The sequence below is a fragment of the Cryptomeria japonica genome, chromosome 9, assembly GCF_030272615.1.
Source record: "Cryptomeria japonica chromosome 9, Sugi_1.0, whole genome shotgun sequence".
NCBI lineage: Eukaryota > Viridiplantae > Streptophyta > Pinopsida > Cupressales > Cupressaceae > Cryptomeria > Cryptomeria japonica.
Genome location: NC_081413.1, coordinates 272729770 through 272742601, shown reverse-complemented (window position 1 = coordinate 272742601; position 12832 = coordinate 272729770). Strand labels below are relative to the sequence as shown.

General features: G+C 35.5%; 1 protein-coding gene across 2 annotated transcripts in view; it reads right to left on the bottom strand.

Annotated features, from left to right (window-relative positions):
• LOC131033001 (uncharacterized) overlaps positions 1-12832 on the bottom strand; it is a 73451-nt gene that overhangs the window by 24286 nt on the left and 36333 nt on the right. The gene's annotated exons all lie outside the window — the stretch shown is intronic.

Genomic DNA, 12832 nt, shown 5'->3' with positions numbered 1-12832 from the left:
GAAAAAAAATAGAAACTTGATTGTTACATTTTTTACTCAATTCTAATATTCTATATGATTTTTTGTATATTTATGGTGAGAGAATTATGGTGCTAACACGCCTAATCTTCAAAGATAGCCATCCATGTTTTGTCCCAGCCATGTAGTGCTTTTGGGTGTGAATGGAATTGGAATTTATTTGAGAACATTCACACAAAGAAGAGAAATAGGTTGACCCAAAAGCACCTCAATGATATTGTCTTCATTCGATACAACCTTCGCCTTCACACTAAAAAGGTGGAGGGTGTTTCACATGAGACCATTGACTTGGATGAAATTGATCCATATGGTGATTGGACCATCAATGAACAAAATGATGGTGATGATGTCCTCCTTACTGAAGAAGATCTTGCAGAATTAGAGAGAGGAGCAGCAGAAGAAGCAGAAGCAGCAGCATTGTATGAAATGGAGGAGGATGAAGACGAGGACTTTGATGTTGAAAAAGAAGAATCAACTCATCATTTAGATACCTCAGCACCTACTAGTTCAAGGCCTGAAAAATTGAGTTATATTAGGAGAGGAAAGAGGAAGATGTAGTCTTTAGTTTGCTGCTTTTCACATTTGGACATATCATTATATGTAATTTTGTAAACATTTATAAACATATGCAGCTGTTATACATTTTAAAGTTTGAGACTATGAGCATGAATGATGAAATTTCAAATATTGAGTGTTTGGAGATCATATGACATGTGTAATGTTTCAATTATGGCTCTTATGTTCTCTAAATGCATTAATTTCTTTTTGTTTTTTTGTAAAACTACGGTTTTCTTTTTTTTCCGAGTCCAAGTCAGAGTCCAATTTGTGGGCTACCAAGTCCGCAGCGAGTCCGAGTTTTCCAACTATGGTAAATAGTACCCTGTTTATCTGATTTTAAGGTCAATTTTATAATCCTGCAGTTGTATTTTGTAATCAAAACAGCTGATATAGTTATTTTTGTTATTCTTTGTAGGGGAAATTCAATGAAAATATATTTATAATATGTTAAACAAGTCTTGGCAACATTTTGTTATTTCATCTGTGAATGCCAAAGTTTTGTGGATGTTAAACGAAATCGTTACAATCACAATATACAGATATACAACAGAAACCTTCCATATTCACTCTGATGTAAACTATTTGACAAAATGCTCACTGGGAAGATTGCAAAAAGTTGGTATAAAATCATAAGGGATTTTATACAATATCAGATTTGGACCTCCCTTGAGTAAACCACCCTAATTCAGTCCTCTATAAAATGGTATGAAACTGTGAATGGGAATATAGGGTATGGCTAGATCCAATCCTCTTATTTCCAATAGAGAAAGATACTCTTTGATTTTATTTTTTTTTAAAGTGCACCTGCAAACTAAATAAAGATCTTCATACAACTTGTGATAGATCTGAATTCCTGTGATGCCCAAATGAGACCTCTGAGTGAAGCCAACCTTCAAAAAAAAAAAAAATCTTGTTGCCTTTTGATTCCTAGAATTCCAAAGGGGTTTCCATCATGAAGGTCAAATGTTGAACCAAAGCTCTACACAAGGGTTTTCTTTTTGAAAATTGACACATGATTGAATGAATTGCTTTTTCTCCAATCTTTTCTTTATTAATATTTTATCCTGAATATTCAAATTTCATTTCTTCTTCTGTTTTAATTATTAACTACCTTTTAGTAACTAATATTTTTATATGAATATTCAACATTTTCACTTCATGATTTTTTATTTGCCTTTTCACCAAAAGTAAAAATAATAAATTAAGTGCCCTTTTTCAACATTATAACTTAAGTGCTTTTGAACACTTAATAAACTAATATTAAATTATTCCCTATAAATCCTCCCTTCAACCTATAGGAAATGAAGATAGGTTGCAGATCCCACTGATTCAACTTAGTTCAAAAAAGGAAACATTAGAAAAACCCATCAAAGGAAACTTGGTCTTTAAATTTATCTGGTAACTTTTTATGCTGATCATCAATTTTGGTGGCCTTTTGTTCATAGTTCATCTTTTATTTATGTACTTGTATCCAAGCTTTGAGGACTCGCCAAGTCCTTGGCAGGACTCATGACTCAAGTCCTAACAAGCCCAACCAAGTCTCAAGCTAGGACTCGCCGAGTCTTGGGCTTAGACTCTTGAGTCCTCTTGAGCCGCACCTAGTCAGCTTAAAACTCAAAAGACTTGCTTTTTTAAACTTTTTGCTCAGACTCGTCCATTTCAGGGTCTAAACAGTGACATAGCAAGGGAAAGAGCAAAGAAGACAAGCATTTGGGATTCAAATACTCACAAGTAATTTTTATTCCCCTTTTCTTTGTTTTCTTAATTTGAAAATTAAAAAAACTTGAAAAAATAGGGGAAATGCTGTCAAAAAAATTTCCGTTTCCCTTCACCCCTCATTTCCTAACACTTTTAGCTTATTTTTGGATTCTATTTTTTTAAATGAATGCTTATCATTTTTCTTGTTGTTCACTTTTTGCAAAACCCTACTAATTTATTTTTCTTGTTAAAATAGCAATGTCAAGCTAAGTCACAAGTTTTGAATTCGAGTTTGTGTTTGGCAACAATAAAATTCGAATGAACTTTGATGAGGAGAAAAAATTCAAAAAAAAATCGACATTAAATTCGCCTTATATTTTTTTTAAAAATGAATAATATATCTACAAAATTCTTAAAAGAAAAATAATATTTAATATTTAAAACATTCACTACGTTTTATTTTTATAAACATTAAAACAAAATATATAATTTATTTAGTTTTACCTCTAACAACACAATGAAAAAAAAAATCAAAATTCTATTTTAAAAAACATAATATAACTTTAGAAACATTATATACTAAAATATATTTTTAAAAACACAAAATAAAAATATATTAAATTTTTTCATCTAAATTTAAAAATAAAATTAAAACTTATCAATTTAGTTAAACATAAGTTTATTAAGTGTTCAAAAGCACCTAAGTTATAAAAATAATACTAAATTAAATTTTAAAAATATAAAAAAATAATACTACATTAAATTTTAGTTAAAAAACATATAATTATAAATATTAAAATAAAATTATATTAGATAAAAAAATATGTGTAAATTGTACAGACTGAGTTGGCCTAGTGGTGGAGAACTTGTGCTCTTGAAAGAGAGGTCACAAGTTCAAATCCCACAAGGGGGTAGGGTATGTACACCTTAACGGCTTCAGCCCATTACCTATCAGAAAAAAAATGTGTAAGTTGATACCATATGAGTTAAAAAAATTCTTTAAATATTTAAATTTGTTATTTTTGATACATTATTAATTTGTTATTTTTGATACATTATTAATTTGAGATCTAAATTAAATATATAAAAATATGAAATTCTAATTATTTAAGGTTAATTTTTTAATTAAAATAAAATAATAGTCAATTTTCGTAAACATTAATTTAAAAAAAAAAAGAGAATGCGTGGCAGAATTTTATTAAACATAGAAAAACTTGAAAAAAACCTAAACTAGCTGCCACCACATGCTCACTAGTTGTTGGAAGTGGCAACCTATCTATAGTGATGCCACCTACAGGTTGACAAAAGGTTAACATCCTCCTATCACACACTTGTCATATCCCCTACCAGTGTATGAGATCACAGCCTTTGTAAGATAAAATTGCAGTCTTCAAAAACTCAGATCGTAGCCTTTATAGCAATTAAGCTAGGACCGACTGAGATTAAAGAATAACAATTGAATTAAGGGCCAATTAGATAAAATAAATTATACTAACATTTCATTGTTAGCGTCCGACTACGATCCAAGATTATAACCTTTTATTAAAGGCCAACCAAGGTACATAGGATTAAATAAGGAGGCTGACTAATATTAATATTTAGGCAGTGGTCATCTAAGAGTGCAACTAAAATAAATGGCAGCGCTCCATTATGAAGGAGTGTGACTCTTTACAAACAATCTGAGAAAGCTCCTTGTATTATCTTTACAAATGATAATAGTATTCAAATCCAATGCAACGAAGGACAATCATATTAAGATCAAGCATAAGAACATTACAGATATATAGAAGACTGGTTACTTTAGTTAGACTGTGCAGCAGTTTGTTGTTATCCAAGTGGTGGATTTCATGAAAAGTTAAAGCATATGTTCTCTAGAAGTAAGCAAGTCGATTCAAATGCACTATGATGGCAGGTAGAAGTTTAGGACAGCCATATTAACAAATTAATGCACAATAGAAGGTTTCCCAAATAAACGATCATGGTTATTTGATGTAAGGCCATGTCTACAAAACAGTGACACAGATGCTTAGAGGACCCCAGTTAAACAGTAATCACTCAACCAAAGGCAAGCATGAACTCATGAAGCACATGATGATGATGACATTCCTAACATGTGATTGAATGAAAGAAGGAAGAACTATCAAACAGAGACCATTCCCACCATTATCGCTTTCCCAAGGAAGAAATACAGATCATGAGTCTTCAACAGTTGCTGTCCTAACAGAACAGTCCATAAATGCATGTGTCGCTTTTTCCATACAAATATTAATGCATTTTTTTACGAATTTCATACCATTTTTAAATGTTCGCCGAGTTTCAAACCTCAAGCTATAAATTCAGCAAACCCTATGGGCACAAATGTCAAGTTTAAAGTCAACACAAACAAGTGGTAGAAAAGATCTTGCATGGAAGTAAGGGATGTCGGGATCTGTCAAGGGCCACATAGCTTAAACTGAATGCAAGCAATGGATGACAAGTGGAATTCTTGATTAAAATACCACCTTGCTAAAATACCTAAACAAAATGCGAAGATATGCCCTACATCGACGGAAGATATTGCTAGACAAAACAATGCTCTACTTGCTGACTATTAGATAAAAAAAGCAAAAGACGAAGCAATAGCAGCAGTGATTAGTCATAATGTATCTAGTTCTATGCCTACAGATTCCTTTGGTGGCCCAAATCCAAGTTTTTGTCATCCACATTCATCTATCAAGGCGAGAGTCTTGAGAGTTATTTTTCTACTTCTAGCCAAATTCCTTCGTCATCACCGAATTTCTTTGATCCACACAATGTTCCAGGAGCACAACCTTCACTTGAAGGTACCACTCGGAATAAAGAAAAACACCATGAAGCTAGGATGGCAGCAGCAAATTTTTGGTGCGATAATAATTTACCCTTCAATATGGCGAACAACCCATATTGGTTGTTAGGAGTTAATGTTCACATGGTTTGTTATTTGCAATAGGTTTGTTAGTATTAGAATCATATGTAGAGATTGTAGGTGTATGTGTTAAATATATATAGCTTCGGTAGGAATTTTGTTAGTAATAACTATATATTAGTAATATACGTTCCAGATCTAGTTGTCATTGCAAATCGATCAACTATAAATCTTTGTGTCACCTTGTAAGCATTTCGATATCTGTCCTATGTTCATTGCATATCGATTGAGGAAAATTAAACTACAAATCGTAAATAATAATAACTAACAAATGATAGATTGCAATTACGATTTGATTAACCAATCGATGTGTATTGGATTATGATAACAAATCAGTGTAAATTGAATCATAAAGGGACACGATTTTGAAGGGATGTGTTCCTCATGAATGCAACCTTTGATCTCGATATACATATGCCTTACAATGGCATTTGTAAGGCATTCGATATATACAAGAAAAAATACATTCCTTCAGCACAGTTTGGTGTCAATCTGAGTTTCAGTTCATCATCAATTATATTCAACAAATTTACAGCAGGGGTACGATATCATCATATCCAGAAATACATTCATATGATTCTTTGACAGCCTATTAAATTTATCAGTTGTCAAAAGCATAAAGGACTGATCCATTTACTGTGATCAATATAATTCAAGAATTCTGAAATTGGATTTACCTAAATCTGATCACTGAACCTTAACATGGTATCAGAGCCAGCATAAGAAAAGATCAGATCAGATTGATATAGGCAAATCCATCCTCTATTTATCCTCGAATTATTCAACTCCCTTCTACGCATCAAAATGGTGAATGGTGTTAGATTTGAGGATCGACTTGAAGGAGCATTAAACTTCGAATCTTGGAAGTTTACAGTTATGCTTGCCTTGGGGGAAAATGAATTAGACGAATTCGTGAAAGATGTCGTACCGGAACCAAAAGAAGAGGATGAGAAGCTTCAATGGAAGAGAAAGAACAACAAAGCAATGAAAATGTTGGTTGACTCTATGAAAGATCATATTGTACCAATTATCTCAAAATTGGAAACGGCCTATGACATGTTCAAATCATTAGAAAGTATGTATGAGATAAATAACACTAGTAGAGCTCTTGCATTAAAGCAACAGCTCCATCATGTAAAAATGATCAAGGGCGAATCTATCACCTCATACTTCATGAGGATAACAGAACTGAGAGACCAGCTCTCCACCATTGGTCACTCAATTGAAAGTAAAGCATTAACCATGTTGGCCCTCAATGGTCTCCCTTCTTCTTGGGAATCATTCATTCAAAGGATAAGTGCACGATCTAAACTTCCTAAGTTTGATCGATTGAAGACCGACTGCATTCAAGAAGAGTCAAGATTGGCTAAAAGAGGTATTGGTCAAAGCTCCACAAATGAAGATATTCATGTTCTTGCTGCACACTCCTCAAAGAAGAAGGGTAAGAAAGGACACTCCAAAAGAAAGAAAGATGAAGAATCAAATGGTGCTCCTACGCACAAAAGAAGGAAGAAGATCTCAGAAATCCAATGCTTTAGATGTGACAAATATGGTCACTACGCAATGAAATGTCCAACCAAGACTATGCCTCAAGCCTCCATTGCGGATGTTGGTGAGACTATTCCACAAAAGGATTCAGATGGATTCATATTTTGATTTGAAAGAGATAAGTTTTCTTTTAGGTTGAATAATGTTCATGAATTTAATATGTAGTTTTTTTGTTAATTCATGCAATTACATTATGCGTGTTATTTGTGAAACAACTTTGTCAGTAGATGTTCGCTTACGACAGCTGGATTTGGATATCTTGTGTTTTAAATTTCTTCAATTTACTATGAGAAATTTGTCCCTTACATTTAGGACATCTTTAGAATCACAGTTTGTTGCTTTCCAAGCTATAGAGTTTTGAAGTTCTATTTGTAATGAAAAGATTAAAATTTAGGAGGAATATGCAGAGGACTTTAGTGGAGATTTTGAGATTTTGCATTTCCAATTTTATAAAACAAATATCTACGTGCAGAGGTGCAACAGTTCACTTGTGAAAGCCATAGAGGCACTTGTGCTGGTAATGATAGCATCTAGGGTTACAAAGCCAAGATTGAGACAAGAGGGCTCTCTCAGTGAGAGGGAGCATACTAAAAGGGGATTTTGTTCTAAATCTCAAGATGATCATATTCCTGCCTAGGGCTTGATCTTATTGTTGGTTGTAATTAGGGCCAGCGGATTCCTATTGCCTTAGGCAACATTGGAATCCGCCCCCTTCATATAGGGCTAGGCCCATCACCACACGGCACTAAGGTTTGCATGCCACACTCAGATAAACACGCCTCCTTGATAGGACCGACCCTGTCAAGGTAAATTAAAAGGAAAGCAATAAATAATATGGTTTAAAGTATAAAGGAGGCCGACATGATTAGGAAGCTATATGTCTCCTATAAATGCAACATTTTCCTCTCATTAGCACAATCAAGTTTCATGTTGACAAAATAATCTTCAGTGAAGAGCGAATCTTATACTTATGCATTCAGCAATATCAAAAACTTCCATATAGTGGCAGCGAACTTCATAAGGGTTGCATTAGACTTCAAACAGCAAACAGCGAACCTCACATGTTGTAGCAGACCCAAAATAGGAGGGTGCGAACTTAATCAAACAGCAGTAGACCTTACATTGAAGGCAGCGAACTCCCTTAGAGACAACAGATCATCATCCAATATTGAAGACTCCATTAAAGGGTTGTAATCAGATAAGGAGGACTGTAACCTAATTATTCCTCCCTCATGGTGGCTGTAAATCCAAATAAGTGTGTAATGTCCTGTTGAATTCTAAATCATAAATCAGATTTGAGGATCCTTTGGCTGGGTTTTTCCTCCTAGGAGGTTTTCCCAGGGTAACTATGCATTGTCTTTAGTATTTCATTTCCTTTATTATGCTTAAAGTCTGAAAACAATAAACTAATTAATCTAAATCTAATTTTCTGAGTTTTATTCAATCTGAAAGTACTAAAATTAACATGGTATCAGAGCTAATTGGTTAGATCAATCTTCAGATTTAAAATTCAGTTCACCTTTATTTTCAGTTTGCTATAGTTTTTGCAAATCAGGTCAATGGGGCTGAAAGTTGAAGATAGGCTTGATGGGAATCTAAATTTTACTGCATGGAAAGTTCGAATCAAGTTGGCTCTCGAGGAAGAAGACCTCCTCCAATTCATAGAAGAAAAAGAGCTAATTGAGCCCTCGGATGCTGCTGAGTTAAAACAATTCAAAAAGGATGCTATCAAGGCCAGGAAGATCCTCATTGATTCAGTCAAAGATCACCTCGTCACCTCTATTGCCTCATTCACCACTACAAGGGAAATGTTCAGCCATCTTCAAGGTACATATGAAGTTAACAATCTTAGTAGGGCAATTACGTTAAGACAACAACTACTTAATATCAAAATGGCTAAATAAGATTCTGTTATTTCCTACTTCATGAGAATTTCTGAACTATAGAATCAGCTAGGTTTAATTGGTCATGACATGGAAGACAAAGACCTTGTCATGATTGCCCTTAATGGCCTACCCTTCTCTTGGGAATCATTTATCCAAACCATAAGTGGCCGGTCTGAGCTACCTTCACTTGATCGTCTTAAAAATGATTGCATCCAAGAAGAGTCTCGCCTCTTCACAAAAGGTCAATCCAAGAGCCCTCATGTAGATGAGCATCACATGCTTGCTGCCCAATGCAAGAAAAAAGGTAATTGGAAGCAACCTTATCCTAAAAGAAATAGGGAATCAAGACCTTTTAGTTCCCAACACCCTTGGAAGAAACCAAGAGATACTTCGCGTGTGCGATGCTTTAGATGTGACAAATTCAGTCACTATGCTAAGGAATGCCAGTTTAACCCTAACCAAAGTGAAGCTAACCTAAATGAGTCTTAGAAAACAATGATGACTTCCTATTCATATCTGCCCTATCTAACAGTATTCCCTCAGATAGCAATACATGGTTGATTGACAGTGGTGCCTCCAGACATATCACAGGTTACTGTGACCACCTTTTAGGTCTTGTAGAAAAGGATACCAGTCTTCACGTGGTAATTGGTGATGACGCTCGTTATTCGGTAAGAGGTTCTGGTTCTACTTCTCTAAATTTAGATTCTGGTATTTCATTACATCTCAGTGATATACTGTTTGTTCCTGGAATTAAAAGAAACCTAATTTCCATTTCTGCCCTAGAAGATAAAGGTTATCAAATTGCATTTTCTAAAGGAAAAGTTCTTGCTTGGTCTAAGAAAGCTAGTTTCAAATCTGCTCGTATAATTGGTCATAGATATGATAGTCTTTATAAGCTCTCTACTAACCCTATTCAAGCCCCCATTAATGAGGTCCCGGAATCCTGTGAGCTATGGCATAGAAGACTTGGACATCTACATTACCAAGCTCTTCCATCGCTTGTAAGGTTAGTCAAAGGTATGCCTAAACTCAGTCAAGTTCATGATAACATTTGTAAAGGTTGTGCTATTGGTAAGAATGTTAAAAGTCCATTTCATAAAAGCGAAAATAGAGCTAAAGACAAACTAGAACTTGTTCACTCTGATTTATATGGTCCTATGTCTATGGCATCTCCTAGTGGATTTCTTTATTACGTAATCTTCATAGATGACTTCTCTAGGAAAACTTGGATCTACTTCTTGAAATCTAAAGAATCTGATGAAGTGTTAAGTAAATTTAAAGAATTTAAAGCATTATCTGAAAACTCCTCTGGTAAAAGAATTAAATGTTTAAGATCTGACAATGGAGGTGAGTACACCTCCGGAAGCCTTCATGATTTTTGCGTTGAATCAGGAATTAAGAGGGAGTTTTGTGTTCCATACAATCCTCAACAAAATGGTGTCGCTGAAAGAAAGAATAGGACCATTGTGGAGGCTGCAAAGGCTATGATCCACGATCAAGACCTTCAGACTTTTCTATGGGTTGAGGCTTCTAGAACTGCAATATATATACAGAATAGATGTCCTCATCGTGCTCTAAAGAACATGACCCTGGAAGAAGCTTTCACAGGTTCCAAACCAGACATCAGTCATCTCAGAATCTTTGGAAGTCCCGTCTATGTTCATATACCTAAAGAAAAGCGATCAAAGTTGGAACCCTTCGGAAAGAAAGGCATGCTTGTCGGATACAGTGAATCCTCCAAGGCATTCAGGATTTACATCCCAGGTCAAAGGTACATTGAGGTAAGTAGGGATGTTACATTTGAAGAAGACATTGCTTTTAAGAAATCGAAAGGCTCTTGTGTTATTGATGAATCTAATGTTAATCAAAATACAAATGTTGATACTAACCCTGAGATTCAGAGGGAGCAAGTTGAACCTCCATCCCAAGAGGATCATGATGATCCCCCTGAGCCCATGAATCCCACTGACATTCCCAGTGACATTATCGTCTCCAAAAAGAGGCCACTTTGGGTAAGAAACACCATTCAAGAAGCAGAAAGATTTGCTGCTCCAAGTGGCACCTTCCGTGAATCTAAGAGACCTCAGGTATTTTCCAACTATGTTTCCTTAATGTGTAATCTCATTGAAACTAAACCTTGCAATGTTGAAGAAGCCTTAAGTCATCATGCCTGGAAGCTTGCTATGGATGAAGAATATCAGTCAATCATCAAGAATGATGTATGGGACCTTGTGCCCCGACCCAAAGGTAAATCCGTTGTTCCCTCTAAATGGTTGTTTAAAATTAAACATAATGCTGATGGTAGTATTGAAAAATATAAGGCTAGATTTGTAGCACGTGGTTTTTCCCAAAAGGAAGGCATAGATTATGAAGAAACATTTGCCCCTGTTGCTAGATATACCTCCATTAGAACGATCATTGCTATTGCTGCTGCTAAGGGTTGGAAACTACATCAGATGGATGTTAAGACTGCTTTTCTCAATGGTGTCATTGAGGAAGAAGTCTATATTGAGCAACCTGAGGGATATGAGATCCAGGATAGATTAACTCACGTGTGCAAGTTAAAGAAAGCTCTTTATGGTCTTAAACAAGCCCCTCGTGCTTGGTATGAAAGAATTGATAAATATTTGTTAAGTCTAGGCTTTCGTAAAAATGATGCTGACCCTAACATTTATCTTAAAATTGCAAATGATGAAATGTTGATTTTAGTTCTTTATGTGGATGACTTATTTCTTACTGGTAAAAATGAACTTATTATTGGATGCAAGAAAGATCTAGCTTCTGAATTTGAAATGAAAGATTTAGGTCTAATGCATTATTTTCTAGGTTTAGAAGTATGGCAAAGATCTAACGAAATCTTTCTAAGTCAAGGAAAGTATACTATTGACATTCTGAAAAGATTTAGGATGATGGATTGTAAGCCAATGTCTACTCCTATGGAATCTAACTTAAAGAAGTTGAGTATTTCTGCAGCTAACTCTGATTTTGCAGATCCATCCGAGTACCGACAATTGATTGGATCTCTGATGTATCTAGTCAATACTAGACCAGACATATGTTTTGTTGTGAATGCTCTCAGCCAATTCATGAGCCTACCCAAGCATGTTCACCTAGTTGCTGCCAAGCATATCCTAAGATATTTGCGAGGCACTATTGGTTTGGGGCTGAAGTATCCACTTAACACTCCAATAACCTTGGAAGGTTATTCTGATGTAGACTGGGCTGGAAGCGTCAAAGACAGGAAAAGTACCTCTGGTATTTGCTTTAGCTTGGGTTCTGCAGTGATCTCTTGGGCTTGCAGAAAACAATCCTCAGTGGCATTGAGCACTGCTGAAGCTGAGTATATTACTGCAAGTGTAGCTTCCAGAGAAGCAGTATGGCTTCGTAAGCTTCTTGCTGGACTGTTTGGTCAACCATGGGATCCTACAGTCATTCACTGTGATAACCAGAGTTGTATTAAAATGTCTAACAATCCAGTGTTTCATGACAGGTCAAAACATGTGGAAACTCATTTTCATTATGTTCGGGACATGGTGCAAAGAGGTGCCATATAGCGTAAGTATGTCAACACTGATGAGCAGGTTGCAGGTATTCTTACCAAGCCTCTAGCAAAAGTGAAGTTTGTGTACTTCAGGGATAGACTTGGTATTGTGGAAAATGAATCTCCAATTGAGAGGGAGTCTCTAGTGCAGTGATACTTTGTATTGTATAAATCCACCCTCTGCGGGCAATGTAAGGTGATAATGTAAACTTCTCAGGGAGAAGCATAATTCTTAAACCATCCTCTGCGGGTGATGTAAGATGGTGTTGTAAATGTTAACCACCCTCTGCGGGCAATGTAAGGTGGTATTGTAAACTTCTCAGGGAGAAGTGTGATTATTAACCATCCTCTGCGGGCAATGTAAGATGGTATTGTAAATGTTAACCACCCTCTGCGGGCAATGTAAGGTGGTATTGTAAACTTCTCAGGGAGAAATATAAACTTTAACCATCCTCTGCGGGCAATGTAAGATGGTATTGAAATTGTTAAACCATCCTCTGCGAGCAATCTAAGATGGTATTGTAACCTATGACCATCCTCTGCGGACAATGTAAGATGGTAAGCAAAGGATCCTCTCCACCCTCTATGAGCAATGCAAGGTGGATCCAGTCTATGCTTGTGTGCAAGCTGGAAGAT